This window comes from Oncorhynchus mykiss, chromosome 4 (assembly GCF_057628025.1).
Source record: "Oncorhynchus mykiss isolate SJ-2025 chromosome 4, ASM5762802v1, whole genome shotgun sequence".
NCBI classification, from domain to species: Eukaryota; Metazoa; Chordata; class Actinopteri; order Salmoniformes; family Salmonidae; genus Oncorhynchus; species Oncorhynchus mykiss.
This window is the reverse complement of record NC_143025.1, coordinates 33,265,652-33,283,824: the sequence shown is the minus strand read 5'-3', so window position 1 is coordinate 33,283,824 and position 18,173 is coordinate 33,265,652. Positions and strand designations below refer to the sequence as shown.

The following is an 18,173-nucleotide window of genomic DNA, read 5'->3' as shown; positions in this document are numbered from 1 at the left end:
ACTTTCGGGTGTCAGGCAAAATGTATTGAGTAAAAAGTATATTATTTTATTTAGGAATGTAGTGAAGTAAAAGTAACAGTTGTCAAAAATATAAATAGTAAAGTAAAGTACATATATCCCCCGAAAATACTTAAGTATTACTGCAAAATGATTACAGTACTTTACACTGCTGCAAATGAAGCGGTTCTTTTACGTGAACGGAGCCAAATGATGTGGTTCACCGAAAAGACTGGAAATCTCCATCAGTGTGCATGATCCCAATTCTAGCCACAAGGCAGCTGCAATAAAAAAAAGAAAGAAACCTCTTGTGGGTAGTGCTCAAACGATTACGTAATGTCTTAATGTACTTTCGCTATTATGTCCTTTCCCCCCACTCCCACCTGTCCAATAGCCTCGTACGAACCATCGCGAGATCAAGATAGTTCGTGCCCACAATAGAACGTAAGCTTACATTCTGTCCAAATAGAATGTAAACTCGCGAGATCAAGAGGGTTTGTAAGAGGCTACCTGTCCAATACAATGTTGAGTGAAATCTATGTACAGTAATATGTAACATTTGATGGTGTCAGGCTACAATGTAATGTTCTACTGTGTTATGATAATATTTGACGGTGTGTGTTGGTTAACTGTATCACTCTACTACACCCCACAGTTTGACCATCTTCCAAGCTCAATTTAACCCAACGATTTTTCTACAGTGATCTGGTTCTGGGATGATCCATATTTTGAATAGGGGAAGATTCGTTTTGTTGAGATCATTGCCACAATTAAATTGAGCAGGAGTGGAATAAAATACAGATTCTATGACATTATGTTCATGGCATTTTGCAGTATCAACGAGAGAGAAGTCCCATGCGCTGTGCTATTCAACTGACATTTAAAAAAATTATCCGCTGCGAAAATACCTCTCAGATTATAGTTTAACCTGCAGAATTTTAAGCAAAATGGCGACAGTGTAGTGGATGGAGGACGAAAAACGTAATGTCAAGTGTAATGACAAACGTTCTAATTATTATTGTTTTCTGCATTGGGAAGGTAAGTTTCATGCTTTTATACACACGCATATAGGCAATTGATTAGTATATTGACGTATCGGTTGTTGTCATGTTGATAGGTTCGTGGTAGCTCTTGGTTTTATTGGGCAGGGAACATAGCGGGGACACACTGGCACCATACATACTGGCATAGAGATGATTTAACGCAAGACACTGGGCTCGACATTCATAATCGACAGTATCTGATGGATTTGACTGCCATTCACAAATGTATGCACTCCATTGTTTAAGTCCTGACTGTAATTGTTTTTTGTTTTTTTTAAATATTTTTTTTTAACCTTTATTAACAACAGATTCTTATTTACAGTGACGGCCTACCGGGGAACTGTGGGTTAACTGCCTTGTTCAGGGGCAGAACGACATATTTTTACCTAGTCAACTCGGGGATTTAATCCATCAATTCTTCGGTTACTGGCCCAACGCTCTAACCACTAGGCTACCTGCCGCCCGCTACAGTAGTTGAGCACCATTCCAAAAGTGTTTAGTTTCTTTTACTAAATATATTCTTTCTTGTTTCTGTAGCCTACTCTGTGGGAATGTAGCCATTTTCACATTTCCATAAATTCATAAAATGTTTGGGAATGATGTAAAGGTATTTGTGAAAATTCTATAGCAATATAGAGTGGGAAAGCGGCCGTGCATTTGGACAATTAATAGACGGACAATTAATAGACACTGCAGTGAATAAAACCTAATAAAAACACCTGTCTTGTCCAGTACCAGAGACTACCCAGACCAGTGAGCCATAGCCAATCAGAGCTACAGTAGGCCTTTAAGCAGCATACTGGCCTGCCATAATTCACTTTGAACTGGACTATGTGTTTGTTTACAGACAGTTGCAACAGCATAACTTTAGATCATTAGAATGCATTCGCCAAAAGCCACAACATGAACCAGAATGGATTTCTGCAAATATGTAGCACTGGCGTCTTCTCATATTTGGAAACGTATTGATCAAACAACCATGAAAAGGTAGGCTCGCTTTCCCTCAGTTATGCTCATCAATAACAACAAGATCAACAACTAATACTAACAAGAGTGAGATGAGCTAAACTCTAACGAGGGAACATTGGATGAACCCTCTGAAACCTTTTCAGCTAGTTGGCCATCAAAATTGCACTTATAAACAATCGGGAATAGTGTTTTTCTGTAGCTTGCCTGCCAATGCATGCTTATCCCAACGCACAACTGAATGGGAATTTACCTGCATGCCCATTTGATCGATACCAAATACATTTGATTGACAACTAAGGGTGTGCTCGTAAATTTCCTCCAGTGTGTTAGAGTGGGCTCTGTGTTCGTAAATTCAGAGCATTGTCAGATTGTCTGCTGGTAAATTGAGAACGTTTCGCTTTCCGAGCGCACTGCACTATTGACACTGGATGCTCAGGCCAGAGGTGTAGGGTTGATCGGAGCGTTCCTCACAACGGCAGTCAATCACCCAAGCTAACTGGCTAATGGTGGTTAGCTTGCTTGCGACTTCCAGACACAAATGAGAGAACACCTCACTCTTGACCATTTTACTCGCCCTAGCAGAGCTGGTTAGACCGTTTACATGTTATCTAGAGCGTTAGTGACTAACTGTGCTGCACGGAAGAATGTACTAACTTTTTTTTGCCGACGTTTACAGGTTATATTCAGCGGGTGTTGAGCGTTCATAAATTCAGCAGTTATTCTGCGCTCTGGTACACTCAAGAAGAGAGTGCTTTGAAATCAAGAGTAGATAGCCGGAGTGAATTTACGAACGCAAGAGATATACTAACAGTCGTTCAAGTTCAGCATAGCTAGCTAGCATAGCGATTCAAATTTCTTGCCAGCTAACCAAATGACACCCGTATCTCTAGCTGTAGCCACTGAAACTATATGAGGGAATAAGTCTCTCACTCATCCACTCCTCCAATAACATGACATCCTCCCAGCAGCTAGCTAGTTAGCTAACGTTAGGCTCCGTGATTTTAACTTGTTAAATAAACAGATACAGTAGGCTATTAGCCACATTATGACTGACTTGTGATCATTGCCCTTACTAGTTTGATTGTAATTGACATTCCCAGCCTTAGTTACATTGTGTCCCGAATGGGTGGAGGCAGCAAACAAAGTACCAGGCCAACTGTGATTTACAACCTGATAGCAATATTTGTTGGACTACTTATATTAATCATGCATTGAACTGCATCCATTTATTCAGCCAACAATGTCTTACTGTACATCATGGATTTTTTTGTCAAATATAACCTATTTTTAAAACCTCTTATGAAGTTGATTTTGTAGCATAAACTGGGGAATTGATATTTTGGACTAATATTATGACTGTCTGTTTGTTTCATACCTGCAGAGTAGTGAAAACGCTGTCAGTTCCACCTTAAAGTTCTGTTCTATTCTAAAACATTATTTTGTTCTGCTGTCATGTAATAGTCTACACTCATTGAATACTAATGATAGAATATCATAGAAATCAAGTCCTATTTGCATGTAGTCCTATACATGTCACTTTGCTCCACTGTGTCCATTACATTCCAATATCTGATATGCGTTATATGAGGAGCATGTCTCTGAATGCCCTGCTGTTTTCTACACCATTGTTTATTGACACAGATTTTCTAGAAACAGATTCCTGCAGTTGCCTACTTTAAGGACACTGACATCTTTGCTCTTTGAAGGGCATCTGCCACAGCAACTGCTAGGATATAATGAATTAGGCCCACATTAAGAACACTTTTCAGTTGGTAGGTATGGGAGTAACTTACCCCAATTACACTATACCTGAAATACATGCAAATGCCAAAGCATTTATAATATATTAGATTAAGCTATGATTATGACATAAATCAAATTATATTTACTTTATATGAAACTTGATCTACATTCTGTCACACACAGCAAATTCCTTGTAAACTAATTTCACAGTTTGACTCAATACATCAGATTGACTAGGCAAGTTAACCGCAAATTGATTATATGTTACTCAACAAGGTCAAATATTTTAACCAAGCTGCCAGAATTCCCAGAATGCACGGCATAGCAAAACAGTCATGTTTACAGAGGCAGCATCACAAATGGCATGCTATTCCCTATATAGTGCACTACTCTTAGCCAGGGCCCATATGGTTATGGTCAAAAGTAGTGCACTATATAGGGAATAGGGTGCCATTTGGAACACATTCTGAGTCTGTAGGCACTCATACTGCTATAAATGAAGAGGCCAGGGACTACTTTAATGGGAGTACACTGCCCTGATTTAGCAGCTGCAGAGAGATAAGATTTTTTGTACTCTTTAGGAAGGATATAGTACTAAGAACATTACATATAGAAAAAAACTATTAGTGGCAAAAGGAAATAAGGGCAGAAGGATTGAATGATGTGGCACACATTGACAATATTTTCTTAGTACAAACCATTGAATCTTGGAAATGTCCTGTTGAAGCTACTTACGTAGCCAACACTGCCATTGACCATTGCCATTGAGGGAACATTTCTGTATCACTTTTATCATGCAAGTTATGATACTGTGTTATATTAGTGTATGAATATATCAAGAAAATGTTTATTTCTTTATTACAGGTGGGTTTTCAGAAGACCGTAGGGTGGAACCAATGGTTTGTAATAGACTGGTAAGTAATGACTGCTTTGGAATCATCTATTAGTAAACCATAAGCATTAGGGTATTCCACAATGCTTTTTACATTTGTATCACAAACCATTTTAGAGAAAGTCTTGATGAAAGGGGCCGTTTTAGACCTATACATGCCTCCTGTAAGATCTTATGATCCGTGAACCGTATATGATACAGACAACATCTTGGTGTCAATTATAAGGACACAAGGCGAGACCCAGATGCAGACGGTTTGAGTCTTTGATATTTATTAATCACTCCTAAAGGGGTAGGCAAGGGAATGGTCATGGACAGGCAAAAGCTAAAAACCAGTTCAGAGTCCAGGAGGTACAGAGGGACAGGCAGGCTCGGGGTCAGGGCAGGCAGAATGGTCAGGCAGGCGGGTACGGAGTCCAGAAAACAGGCAAGGGCAAAGACATACAAGACGAACTGGCACAGAGAGACAGGAAACACAGGGATAAATACACCAGGGAAAATAAGCGACACCTGGGGGGGAGACAATCACAAGGACAGGTGTGACAGTCAATATACTCCTTATAGTGTGCTATAGTGTGCTATAACACGTGGAATATGTCTGGATTCTGAAATACACATTTTTGCATTAATTTATTAAACATTACAAATATTAAAATGAATAGATCAGAACAACCTTTTTTTGATTTAGCTTATTTTTACACATTGTTTGGAACAATATACTATTTAAATACATAACATTTCCAGAGTGGGCTCACTGGTACTTATAACTAAATGACCCATTTTATACATAGAAATGTACATTATAGGTTATTTAACCAATCACAGCCGTCCTTTAGGATTGCACGTTCAGAAAATCACCAGTAGAGCGAGTTCCCTTTGAATCCATTTACCATTCACTGTGTTGTTGGTGCTCATAAAATGTATCGTCAGAACTTCAGAATTAGAAGAGAGCCCACTCTGGAAATTGTATGTACTTGTAGACTATTTAAAAAAAAATATATATATATTTCACCTTTATTTAACCAGGTAGGCTAGTTGAGAACAAGTTCTCATTTGCAACTGCGACCTGGTCAAGAAAATGCAAAGCAGTTCACCACATACAACAACACAGAGTTACACATGGAATGAACAAACATACAATCAATAATACAGTAGAGAAAGTATATATACAGCATGTGCAAATGAGGTAGGATAAGGGAGGTTAGGCAATAAATAGGCCATGGTGGAGAAGTAATTACAATATAGCAATTAAACACTGGAATGGTAGAATGTGCAGAAGATGAATGTGCAAGTAGAGATACTGGGGTGCAAAGGAGCAAGATAAATAAATACAGTATGGGGATGAGGTAGTTGGATGGGCTATTTACAGATGGGCTATGTACAGGTGCAGTGATCTGTGAGCTGCTCTGACAGCTGGTGCTTAAAGCTTGTGAAGGAGATAAGAGTCTCCAGCTTTAGTGATTTTTGCAGTTCGCTCCAGTCATTGGCAGCAGAGAACTGGAAGGAGAGGCGGCCAAAGGAAGAATTGGCTTTGGGGGTGACCAGTGAGATATACCTGCTGGAGCTGCTATGGTGACCAGTGAGCTGAGATAAGGCGGGGCTTTACCTAACAGAGACTTGTAGATGACCTGGAGCCAGTGGGTTTGGCGACGAGTATGAAGCGAGGGCCAGCCATCAAAAGCATACAGGTCGCAGTGGTGGGTAGTAAATGGCACTGTGATGGCACTGTGATAGACTGCATCCAATTTGTTGAGTAGAGTGTTGGAGGCTATGTTGTAAATGACAACGCCGAAGTCGAGGATCGGTAGGATGGTCAGTTTTACGAGGGTATGTTTGGCAGCATGAGTGAAGGATGCTTTGTTGCGAAATAGGAAGCCGATTCTAGATTTCATTTTGGATTGGAGATGCTTAATGTGAGTCTGGAAGGAGGGTTTACAGTCTAACCAGACACCTAGGTATTTGTAGTTGTCCACATATTCTAAGTCAGAACTGTCCAGAGTAGTGATGCTGGACGGCCGGGCAGGTGCGGGCAGCGATTGGTTGAAGAGCATGCATTTAGTTTTACTTGCATTTAAGAGCAGTTGGAGGCCACGGAAGGAAAGTTGAATGGCATTGAAGCTCGTCTGGAGGTTAGTTAACACAGTGTCCAAAGAAGGGCCAGAGGTATACAGAATGGTGTCGTCTGCGTAGATGTGGATCAAAGAATCACCAGCAGCAAGAGCGACATCATTGATGTATACAGAGAAGAGAGTCACCCCCATAGAGACTACCAGAGGTCTGGACAATAGGCCCTCCGATTTGACATACTGAACTCTATCAGAGAAGTAGTTGGTAAACCAGGCGAGGCAATCATTTGAGAAACCAAGGCTGTTGAGTCTGCCAATAAGAATGTTGTGATTGACAGAGTCCAAAACCTTAGCCAGGTCGATGAATACGGCTGTACAGTAATGTCTCTTATCGATTGCGGTTATGAAATCGTTTAGGACCTTGCGCGTGGCTGAGGTGCACCCATGACCAGCTCTGAAACCAGATTGTATAGCGGAGAAGGTACAATGGGATTCTCAATGGTCGGTAATCGGTTGGTTAACTTGGCTTTTCGAAGACCTTAGAAAGTCAGGGTAGGATAGATAGGTTTGTAGCAGTTTGCGTCTAGAGTGTCTCCCCCTTTGAAGAGGGGAATGACCGCGGCTGCTTTCCAATCTATTTTTTATTTTTATTTTTTTATTTATTTTATTTTACCTTTTTTACCTTTACCTTTATTTAACCAGGCAAGTCAGTTAAGAACAAATTCTTATTTTCAATGACGGCCTGGGAACAGTGGGTTAACTGCCTGTTCAGGGGCAGAACTACAGATTTGTACCTTGTCAGCTCGGGGGTTTGAACTCGCAACCTTCCGGTTACTAGTCCAACGCTCTAACCACTAGGCTACCCTGCCGCCCCATGGGAATTCCCTATGGGAATCTCAGACGATACGAAAGAGCGGCTGAACAGGCTTGTAATTGGGGTTGCAACAATTTCGGCAGATAATTTTAGAAAGAGAGGGACCAGATTGTCTTGCCTGGCTGATTTGTAGGGGTCCAGATTTTGCAGCTCTTTCAGAACATCAGCTATCTGGATTTCGGTGAAGGAGAAATGGGGAGGCTTGGGTGAGTTGCTGTGGGGGGGAGGGCTGTTGATCGGAGTAGGGGTAGCCAGGTGGAAAGCATGGCCAGCTGTAGAAAAATGCTTATTGAAATTCTCAATTATATTGGATTTATCGGTGGTGACAGTGTTTCCCAGCCTCAGTGCAGTGGGCAGCTGGGAGGAGGTGCTCTTATTCTCCATGGACTTTACAGTGTCCCAGAATTTTTTTACATTTATTTTTACTATTTTATTTTATTTTATTTAACTTTTTTTTATTGTTCCAAGCAATATGTCTTAAAATGAACACAATCTAAAAGGGCTGGTTTGAGATATTCATGTTAATATTTTTAATGTTGAATAAATTCATGTGAAAATGTGTATTTCAGAATCTAGACATACTCCACATGTTAGAGCAGACAGTGGCGTCATGCCCACATTGGGCACACAGGCACATGCCCCCTGGAACACTGTCTGGACAAGGCTACTCTAGTGTGTGCAGTATTGTCGGTGGCGAAAGAGAACACACACAGCGTATAGTGACTTACACAGCATTTGGTTTGAGCTGCCAATAATGTATTTTAGCTGCCGGAGGTAAGTTCGTAAATTAATTTGATCAAGCTGTGTTGATTCCTTCTTGATGAATAATTAAAACATGTGTGGATTGTTTCTCTGTAATACTAGCCACCAATCCATTTTTATGAAGTTGACTTTAGCTAGCCAGCTAGTAGGTTCCCTATCTTCCAACCTCATCACTAGCTACCAAGCCATTTCAGACTATCAATCAAGTTAGAGTAGCTTGTTTAACTATCTTAACTAAGATTACCAATGCAGAATAATATACATATTTTTGTATATAGAATTAGGGATAATGATTATGGGTTTATATTTCAGGAAAAAGCTGTTTCAGGTGTCTGAACAATGCAAAATTCTCCAACTTCCAGAAGGGGGCACACCACCCGCTTCCATCCTAATGTACTTCATACCCCTTCTAAATTAATGGGTGCATGACACCACTGAGAGCACATTATAATGACTATAACGACAACACGATGTTGTTTGTATCATCAACGGATCATAAGGTACCACAGGAGGCATGTATAGGTCTAAAAAGGGCCTAAAATGGCCACTTTCATCATGATGAACATCAAACTAACTTTTGTTAATCAATTGCACACAAGGTCCAATCACAATTTGACTTCCGCTCTTAACTCAACCTCTCTGAATGACACATACATATACAGGTTTTTGGAGTGGTGCTGGCACACTGGGTGCCCGGGGAGTTGTTGTCGTGGGGGGGGTTAAGGTCCTTGATCAAGGGCACAACGTCAGGCACTGGCATCTAGTATTTGATATTAGCAACCCTTTGTTTGCCAGCTCACTTGCAACCCTCCGATTTCTGCCTGGCCTCTTTAACCGCTAGGCTATCTACCGTCCATGATTGTCATCATAATTTTCTATAAAATGGATTGTGATACTAATGTAAATAGCATGTCAATCATACTTCCTCCCAATGAAGTTTCAATGTGAGAATTGCCTGAACAATCTGAGATATCATAAATATTTTCCGCTCCTGCTGGCATGGAATTGCCCATTAGTAAAATGTACAGTACCAGTCAAAAGTTTGGACACACCTACCTATTCCAGGGGTTTTTCTTTATTTTTTACTCTTTTCTACATTTTAGAATAATACTGAAGACATCAAAACTATGAAATAACAAATATAGAATCATGTAGTAACCAAAATAGTGTTAAACAAATGAAAATATATTTTATATTTGAGATTCTTCAATTACTACCCTTTGCCTTGATGACAGCTTTGCACACTCTTGGCATTCTCTCAACCAGCTTCATGAGGTAGTCACCTGGAATGCATTTCAATTAACATTGGTCTTTGGTAAAAGTTAATTGTGGAATTTATTTCCTTCTTAATGCATTTCAGCCAGTCAGTTGTGATGTGACAAGGTAGGGTTGGTATACAGAAGATAGCCGTTTTGGTAAAAGACCAAGTCCATATTATGGCAAGAACAGCTCAAATAAGCGAAGAGAAATGACAGTCCATCATTACTTTAAGACATGGTCAATAAATCTGGGAAAATGTCAAAAACTGTGAAAGTTTCTTCAAGTGCAGTCTCAAAAACCATCAAGTGCTGTGATGAAACTGGCTCTCATGAGGACTTCCTGTTGCAGAGGATACATTCATTAGAGTTACCAGCCTCAAAAATTGCAGCCCCAATAAATGCTTCACGGAGTTCAAGTAACAGACACATCTCAAAATGAACTGTTCAGAGGGGATTGCGTAAATTAGGCTTTCTTTCATGGTCGAATTGCTGCAAAGAAACCATTACTAAAGGACACCAATAAGAAGAAGAGATTTGCTTGGTCCAAGAAACACGAGCAATAGACATTAGACCGGTGGAAATCTATCCTTTGGTCTCCAAATTGGAGACCAACCGCCGTGTCTTTGCGAGACGCAGAGTAGGTGAACGGATGACGCATATGTGGTTCCCACCGTGAAGCATGGAGGAGGAGGTGTGATGGTGTGGGGGTACTTTGCTGGTGACACTGTCTGTGATTTATTTAGAATTCAAGGCACACTTACCCAAGCATTCTGTAGCAATACGCCATCCTATCTGGTTTGCGCATAGTGGGACTATCATTTGTTTTTCAACAGGACAATGAGCCAACACACCCCCAGGCTGTGTAAGTGATGGAGTGCTACATCAGATGACCTGGCCTCCACAATCACCCGATCTCAACCCAATTGAGATGGGTTGGTATGAGAGTTGGAGTTGCTTACCAAGATGACATTGAATGTTCCCGAGTGGCCTAGTTACAGTTTTGACTAAAATCGGCTTGAAAATCTATGGCAAAACCTGAAAATGGTTGTCTAGCAATGATCAACAGCCAATTTGACAGAACTTCAGAATTTTGAAAACAGTAATGAGCAAATATTGTACAATCCAGGTGTTCAAAGCCCTTAGAGACTTACCCATAAAGACTCACAGCTTTGATCACTGCCAAAAGTGATTCTAACATGTATTGACTCAGGGTGTGAATACTTATATAAATTAGGTATTTCAGTTTCAATCAATTTGCAAAGATTTCTAAAAACATGTTTTCTCACTTTGTCATTATGGTATTGTTTATAAATGGGTGAGAGAAAAAACATCTCTATATATCCATTTCCTGGAGTCAAATTACCAAATCGCCCTCTACTGATGGAATGTTAAAACATTTTTCAGAATTTCCAAATTAGTAATCATTATTTAACAAAATCCTCCTTGTTACATTTCAGTCTTCTGTAATGTATATAAAGTGTAATATTGGGATGCAAACTCGAAATTGAATACATTTCATCTCTATATCTGACATGTCTTCTTTTTTTAAGCCCATAACTATATGTGTGAGGTGTATACTTTTGTTTCAAAATAGATTTGTTAAAGACTAACAAGAAATACTCTGATTTAGCACGCTGCAGTAAAAGGTTCATCCATTTTAAATTCAGGATGTATCGCAACACAATGTGGAATAGGTCAAGGGGTATGCATACTTTCTGAAGGCTCTGTGTGTGATCTAGTAATATTGAAGTAATATTGAAATTAATATTATATTTATTTTATGGTATGTTTGATCTATATCCCAGGTAACGTGATGTCCTCATAACATTCACAATGTTCCCTGTTGGTCCCCCACCGGGACTATATAGTGCATCATGTGTAGAGAGAGGGCCCTGGCCCCTAGAAGGTCTGCTGGGGTTTTGACCCCTAACCTCACTGGCCACTCCAGTAACACAGGCCTGTTGAAGTGTTTCTACAAATCCAGCCTCTCGGGCTGTTGTCCTCCAACAGCCTTGTCAGGTTACAGAGCGTTCCCACCACTAAGGGGCACACTATGATCACTAATGCTTGAACCCCTTATTCAGAGGAGTTGAATCACAAGCCTAGATGAACAATGGCCCATAGCATAAGCAAGCATTATAGAAAGCACCTAATAATCAGTGATTCATTACTATTTTTGATTTGTCATTGCAGTCTATCATTTTAAGACAGGTATTAGTCTGACAACAGTGAAGGCAGTCCTTACAAGACGATCCATTTTGTTCCTTCTCAATATTTCAGAGAAAACTGATGGACACTTCCTTGTTTTCCATACTAAATTAAACTCTTTCTGAGATGTTAACTGTATACAATGTTTTACTTATGACTGAAATAGATATATCTTCAGTATGTTGAATGCACATAATATTTACATGTACATTTAGTGATTTTTCAATCATTCGTATTTCCATTCTGTAGCAATAATATAATCCACAAAATGATGTGACCACAAAATGTAATCCAAACGTAACCACATGCTAGACCACAGACAAGAAAGCCAAGTTGGAAAATACATGTTTGTAAATGCTTGGGCAGATTCCAGGATCGATCCGACCAAGGCCGCAAGAATATTCTATTGATGTAGAAGCTATTCACTCATTGAGCGCCAATTAACCAAAAATGTAAATCCTCTGTCTGTATTGATTGAAAGGATGAAGGCAGAAGTTAGCCACTACATTAGTAACAAGGCAGCTGGACCGTTCTGTGATATCTATCAAGGTTGTGGTCCTCCTCATTAAATTTACCATTTATTCTTTAGTTTGATGTGATATTTTAGAGATTTGAGTGTAGGGGTACACAGGTTAGCTACAATTATGCTGATGCTAAGGTTCATATGGGTACACTGAATGAAGTATGGCATTCTAAGCCTACCGTTATACCTATGGGTAGTTTCATCGTGATTAACCTTCCTTTCTCTCCTCTCAACCATCTCAGGGAGACATCCTCGTCCAATCAGCTCCTTCTGGACACGTTCTGTTCATCTATATTTATAAATGACCTTCAGAAGGATAGATCAGGGACTTTATTTCATATGATGTTTTTGAAGGATTTTTTTGCCCTTTTTAGGGCAGTGCAAATGCTCCCTTAAACTAAGTCCTGTTCTGATTTGAGTATTCACTTCTTAAGAGGGGTAAGACGTCCACACAGTCAGCTGTCCATACTAATGCTGCTGTACTAAACTGCTGGAAACTTCATTATTCTGAATGCAGGGAGGTTCTATTATACATTCTAATACAATTGCATTGAAAGACTGTTATCTGGTAAATGACAGCATCCTACTCAGATCTTTGGACTTAATATGTAATAGTATGAAGATAGGAGTGAAAATAGATGTTGTTTTCCTCCATTGGTACAGTTATTCTTTACCGCTTATATAGAATGAAGTACACAGTACCTTGCTGACCCACAGTTCAGTCTTCTAGTGTTTCATAGTGTGTGGAGTCTCTGACCGGAAGGCTGCAGCAGGGCCATCTGTTGGTCTCGGTTGGTATTGGAAGAGGTCCACATACATGTGATCAGGTTACGGTGAAATACCTCTCACGATACAAATCTCTCTAGTGCGCCCATGTGAGTACAACAGTCATTGATTAATGTTAGTTAATACCAGTACTCAGTTATCTGATGACTTGAGGTAATTGACAGTTTGGTAAATCTCTGCTTTATTGCTTATAGCCTGCTCTATTGAAGTAAAGATGCATAGAAATGAAAAGACATGTAGTATGTAAACAGAAACTGATGAAGGGTGAGCGTCTTACAGATACGCATGTTCAACTGGTTGACATTAATGATTGATAGTAATAAACTGAATTGTTAAGAGAGGAAAATATTTTGAACAAGCTCTATGTTACAGTTTCGAAAGACTCACTCATGTTTGACTTTGATAGTGATTTAACGGTAATAAACTAATAAGCTGAGTCGTCAGAGTTGAAAATGTGTTGAGGGCTTCAAGATCAGGTGTGCATTGTGTGTAAACCTAATGCTGTTGATGAAAACACTGCCTGGGGAACAGCAGAGTGGGAGTCTTTGAAAAGTCAACTTGAAATGAATCCCGCGGCTTCGGTTAATAAAAGAGAAAGTTAGTGAGAAGAAAATAACAAACAAACGAATGAAATAAATAAATAAAAGGAATGGAAGATCAAATCATTTTTCACAAAATCCTTATTCTGTGTATGTTTTTTTTCTGCATGTGTACACACTGATGCAATCACTCTTAAAGCAGCATAATAATACATGAAGTTATATCGTCATACCATGTATTAGCAATAGATGCCATAAACCCCTGTATATAATTCATTCATCTACATTCAAAAGCACAGATTACAGGTGTAAGAAGACCACTTACAGTGGTATTTAGTACAGTTGTAACGTTGCCACATCCCGTACTATAAAAGATAAGATCTCAGAACAATGGGGGATCATTCACTCCTAAAAAAAAAAGGAACATTTGTGAACCTCTTTGATTTGATCTGATTTGTTTTGATCTGGAGAGGAGAGGGGAGTTAAAAAGATAAATCTCCTTAACCCCCCCCCCTCCCCCCCAGGCCTGACAGGCTGTGTTGAATAATACACATGCTCAGGAGGTGGATGTGGGGAGTGTGTCTGTGTCGAACCCTCGCCTGTGATCAGTGGCTAAGGGTTAGACCATATATGCCAGCCCACCCCACCTCTCCACGGTGTACCTCCATTGATAAGATTATATTAATTGGTATGAATAGAGAGGGCTTTCTTCTACTCTCCTCCACCTCTCCTTGTATACATTTACCATTATACTCATTAGCTTCCCCAGTGCGGTGCCTCCCAGCCAGCTTCCCTTCTTCTCCACATCCCCCTTGGGTCTCCTGGGAGGCAATTTGCATCTCTCCATGGAGCCTCTCTGGGGTTATTGAGGAAATATTAGCCTCTTTTCTTCCCCGGCCGACCCTTTGATTTATTTGGAGGCTGGGCTGATGGAGTGGCAGTCCCATGTTAATGACTGGTCCTGTTGTAGGACCCCTGGTGCAAGGCCACTCCTTGATCCACGCAAGAAAGGTGCAATTGACAACCATGACTGAATATTCATGTTACGTTTGTGTGTTTGTCTCTCGGTGTGTGTGTGTGTGTGGGAGGTGGGGGGGTGGTATGTGCGTGTGAGTGTGAGGGGGACGTGTAGGTGTGTGTCTGTGTGTTTCAGTATGTGTGTATGCACAGCTTAGATAGGTGGACCTTGAGAAATGACAAGAGGGAATCCCAGTGATGTCAGGGTCAGTGCGTTCAAGTTGCTCAGTGTCTCTGACCACCCATTTGGTTTGATTAGACAGGTTTCTGTTTGCTTACTATGTATCCCTGGCTATATCTAGGTGCATTTTATTATGTTATTGCTTTCTTTGGAATGGGAAAGCCATATCTCTTCCTTCTAGCCAGTGGAACAGTTCAGGCCCAGTTGTTATTAATGTTGTTAGACGTTGCAGAGAATTTGCTTATTGGTTATGGGCCTAGCTAGGACTAAGAACCACATCCCCACTTCTGGTCAGCCATATAGTTTAGCTCAGCTGCAACACAGTAGCAATGTAGCAAGACTCTAACGCCCTGATAGATTACACATTATTTAGCTGGAGAACACACACATTGCTGGAAGAATTTTAAAACGGCAGAATATATATTGGACAACACACAGATTTAAAAGTCAAAAGTACTTTAAATCAGGACAATGTTCTGTTTAATTGATAATGATAAATCAATTGAGTTTGGGTTGCTTTGTACTATAGCTAGCTAGTGAGAGGTCCTTGGTATACCCTGTTCTGCCTGATCCATGCTTGCCATGTACTCTGTACGACTTACGGAGCCAGATATTCATATTATGTTTTTAAAGAAAGGTAATGAGAGGTGTTTCATCCTGATGTGTGCGACGCTTGACATTTCTCCAGATTTAAGCGTACTGATGTCTGCTCACTCGGCAGAGAGAGAGGAGCCTGTCCTCCGTTTGGAGAGAAGTTTGACACTGACTTCTCTTTCATGTGATTGGTCACGTGTCTGACTAAAGCAAAGCGGTAGCGACAAAGTTTGATTGGCCTATATTTTTGGGGGATTCCATCTCAACCAAAAATGACAGGGTGCAATCTGAGCATGCCCAATCATAATCATAGCAACTGCTTGTATCATGCATATACCCCCAAACTATTTATATATAGTAAGCTCTAGAGTATATGGTAATCATCACATTTAATAAAAGCCAACATTCATACTACATTTTTGTTTTTTTTAACAAAAATAGCATAGCTACCAATGCAATCTCAACATCTAAGTGTACATCACATATTCAAAACAGGTGAATGAACAGCTCATGCATATTGTCATGAAGGGGGAAACAAACACAGTAGTAAATGGAAATGTGCCACTTTCAACAGGCATGAACAGCACTGCACAGCTTGCCAGAACCAGCCAAGTAGATGAGTCTTGCGGCAATGCTTTGGTTAGTGAGTCCTTTCCTCTCAGTATTGGGTGGATTGGTGTGCGTGTATCTAAACAGAGCAGATATGATGTTTATGAGGCCATCTGTCTGCTGTAGTGTTCACTGTGTTTGTGTCCCGAATGGTACCCTATTCCCTAAATAGCGCACTACTTTTGACCAGGACCCATAGGGGTTCTGGTCAAAAGTAGTGCACTATGTAGGGAATAGGGTGCCATTTGGGACATACACAGAAACAGCTCCTCTGTGGCCACTGGCCCTGGCCTCCTCCTCAACGTGAGAGAGAGAACTCATTAAAACCGTCACATGAATGCCTGAGAAACCTCAGACCTCTTTTTTTCCCCTTCTCCTCCTTTCTCCTTAAAAAGGAGAGAAGTTTAAAACTAACAAAGCCCAGGGAAATCCCCATCAGACATCCCTCCCTTAATCCATTTAATTTTGAAAGGTATTGTTTAAAGCTTCAAAGTTTATATCGTTTAATCCCCCCTCTAACACTACGGGCAGCAAATGAGGCCGTGTCAGCGGTTTGAACAGATATAATCTCCTCCACACAACAGAAAATCCTCCTGCTAGACAAGGTTGCATAGGTTCCCTGTGAACTCAAGCGTTTGATGTTGCTACCTGCTATTGAACATGACTTCTGTCTTAACCCAACTGTCACTCGCTCCCTCTCCTCTTTTATCACTCCCAATGTTCTCTCTACACCTTTTTTTTCATCAGTAAATCTACCCATCACAGCCGTTTCATTTATTCTCGTCTGTTTTTTGGGTAGTGGGCATGGGAAGGTTTGGGGTGAGGGGTGAGAGGGTTGTGTGTTTTTTAGATAGTGGGCATGGGAAGGTTTGGGGTGAGGGGTGAGAGGGTTGTGTGCTTTTTTAGTCATGCTTCTTAGTGTTAACTCGTTGAGAGGATACTTGTCCACTCGGTTTGGACTGACCGGACTTTTATTATTTTGGTAAGTGAAATTCGGGGCTCGTCAAATTTGAGAACATTGCTACAACTTTACGTCACTATTGCCATCGTTGTGTGTGTAATCAGTGTTTCTTTCTAGCTGTTTTTGTTATTTTTCCATAGAAGAGAAAGAAAGCTCAAGGCATGTTCTATTATTCTGTTATACAACGGGTGGGTCTAATCCTGAATTCTGATTGGTTAAAACCGCATTCCAGCCGGTGTCTATTCCACAAGTTACCGACGGCTAAATCTATGATGTTAAAATATATTTACTCTGTTCCATTTGACTGCGCAATCCACTGTCTCATCAGCCCAGCCAGGCACTTTATAAACGTGATCTCTACTACAAAAAGTATCTAGACATTATCTCACATTTCTTTTAGATTAACATTTCATTTTCAACAGCGGAGATTTGTATAAACCTTGCTGTCTGTCTCCGATATTTGCAAAATTGTTTGAATATTCAAATTCAATCTTCAGCTGTCCCATAGTAATGAATGTGTTGGGAGTCGGGACGAGACAGACAGGCAGGCAGCGTTTCTCAGCCAGTCAATTGAAAGGTCAATTGAAAAAAGGTCAAATGAAATTAAGTGTAGCAAGTTTGCAGTCTTTCTAGCTTCAGTTTGAAGTGATTGTGTTAGCTGTGTTTTTGGCTAGCTCCTCTCTGAACAACAGTGTCCTATGCAGGCGAAATCGCGCCTCATTAGCTCATTGTTATGGATGTATCCAAATAAATGTCACTAGAAAACAGCTAAAACAAATGCAAATGCTGCTACTTTATTTGATTTGTCATATGCACCGAACACAGCAGGTTCGGCGCATATTGTAAGGTTACTCACAGCAGGTTACTTACAAGCCCTTAACCAACAATGCACTTTTAAGAAAATAGAGTTAAGCAAATATTTTTCAAAATAAACTAAAGTAAAAAATAAAATAAAAAGTAAAAATAAAATAACAATAACGAGGCTAATAACAGGGGGTACCGGTACAGAGTCAATGTGCGGGGGTAAAGGTTAGTTGAGGTCATTTTTACATGTAGGTAGGGGTAAAGTGACTAAGCATAGATAATAAACAGTGAGTAGCAGCAGTGTAAAAATAAAGGGGGGGGGGGGGGGTGTCAAAGTATATAGTCC

The 18,173-nt window shown here is 40.3% G+C and overlaps 1 protein-coding gene across 2 annotated transcripts in view; it reads left to right on the top strand.

Annotated features, from left to right (window-relative positions):
- Positions 1–685: 685 nt before the first annotated feature.
- LOC110521710 (zinc finger protein 644) overlaps positions 686–18,173 on the top strand; it is a 45,074-nt gene continuing 27,586 nt past the window's right edge. Inside the window, exons 1-2 of one of the 2 annotated variants that reach the window (XM_021599502.3) lie at positions 686–1,035; positions 4,617–4,666. The gene's annotated coding sequence lies outside the window, so the exon portion shown is untranslated. Of the gene's footprint in view, positions 1,036–1,810; positions 2,028–4,616; positions 4,667–18,173 lie in introns of those variants that run through there. The other variant, XM_021599503.3, reaches the window with a different exon arrangement.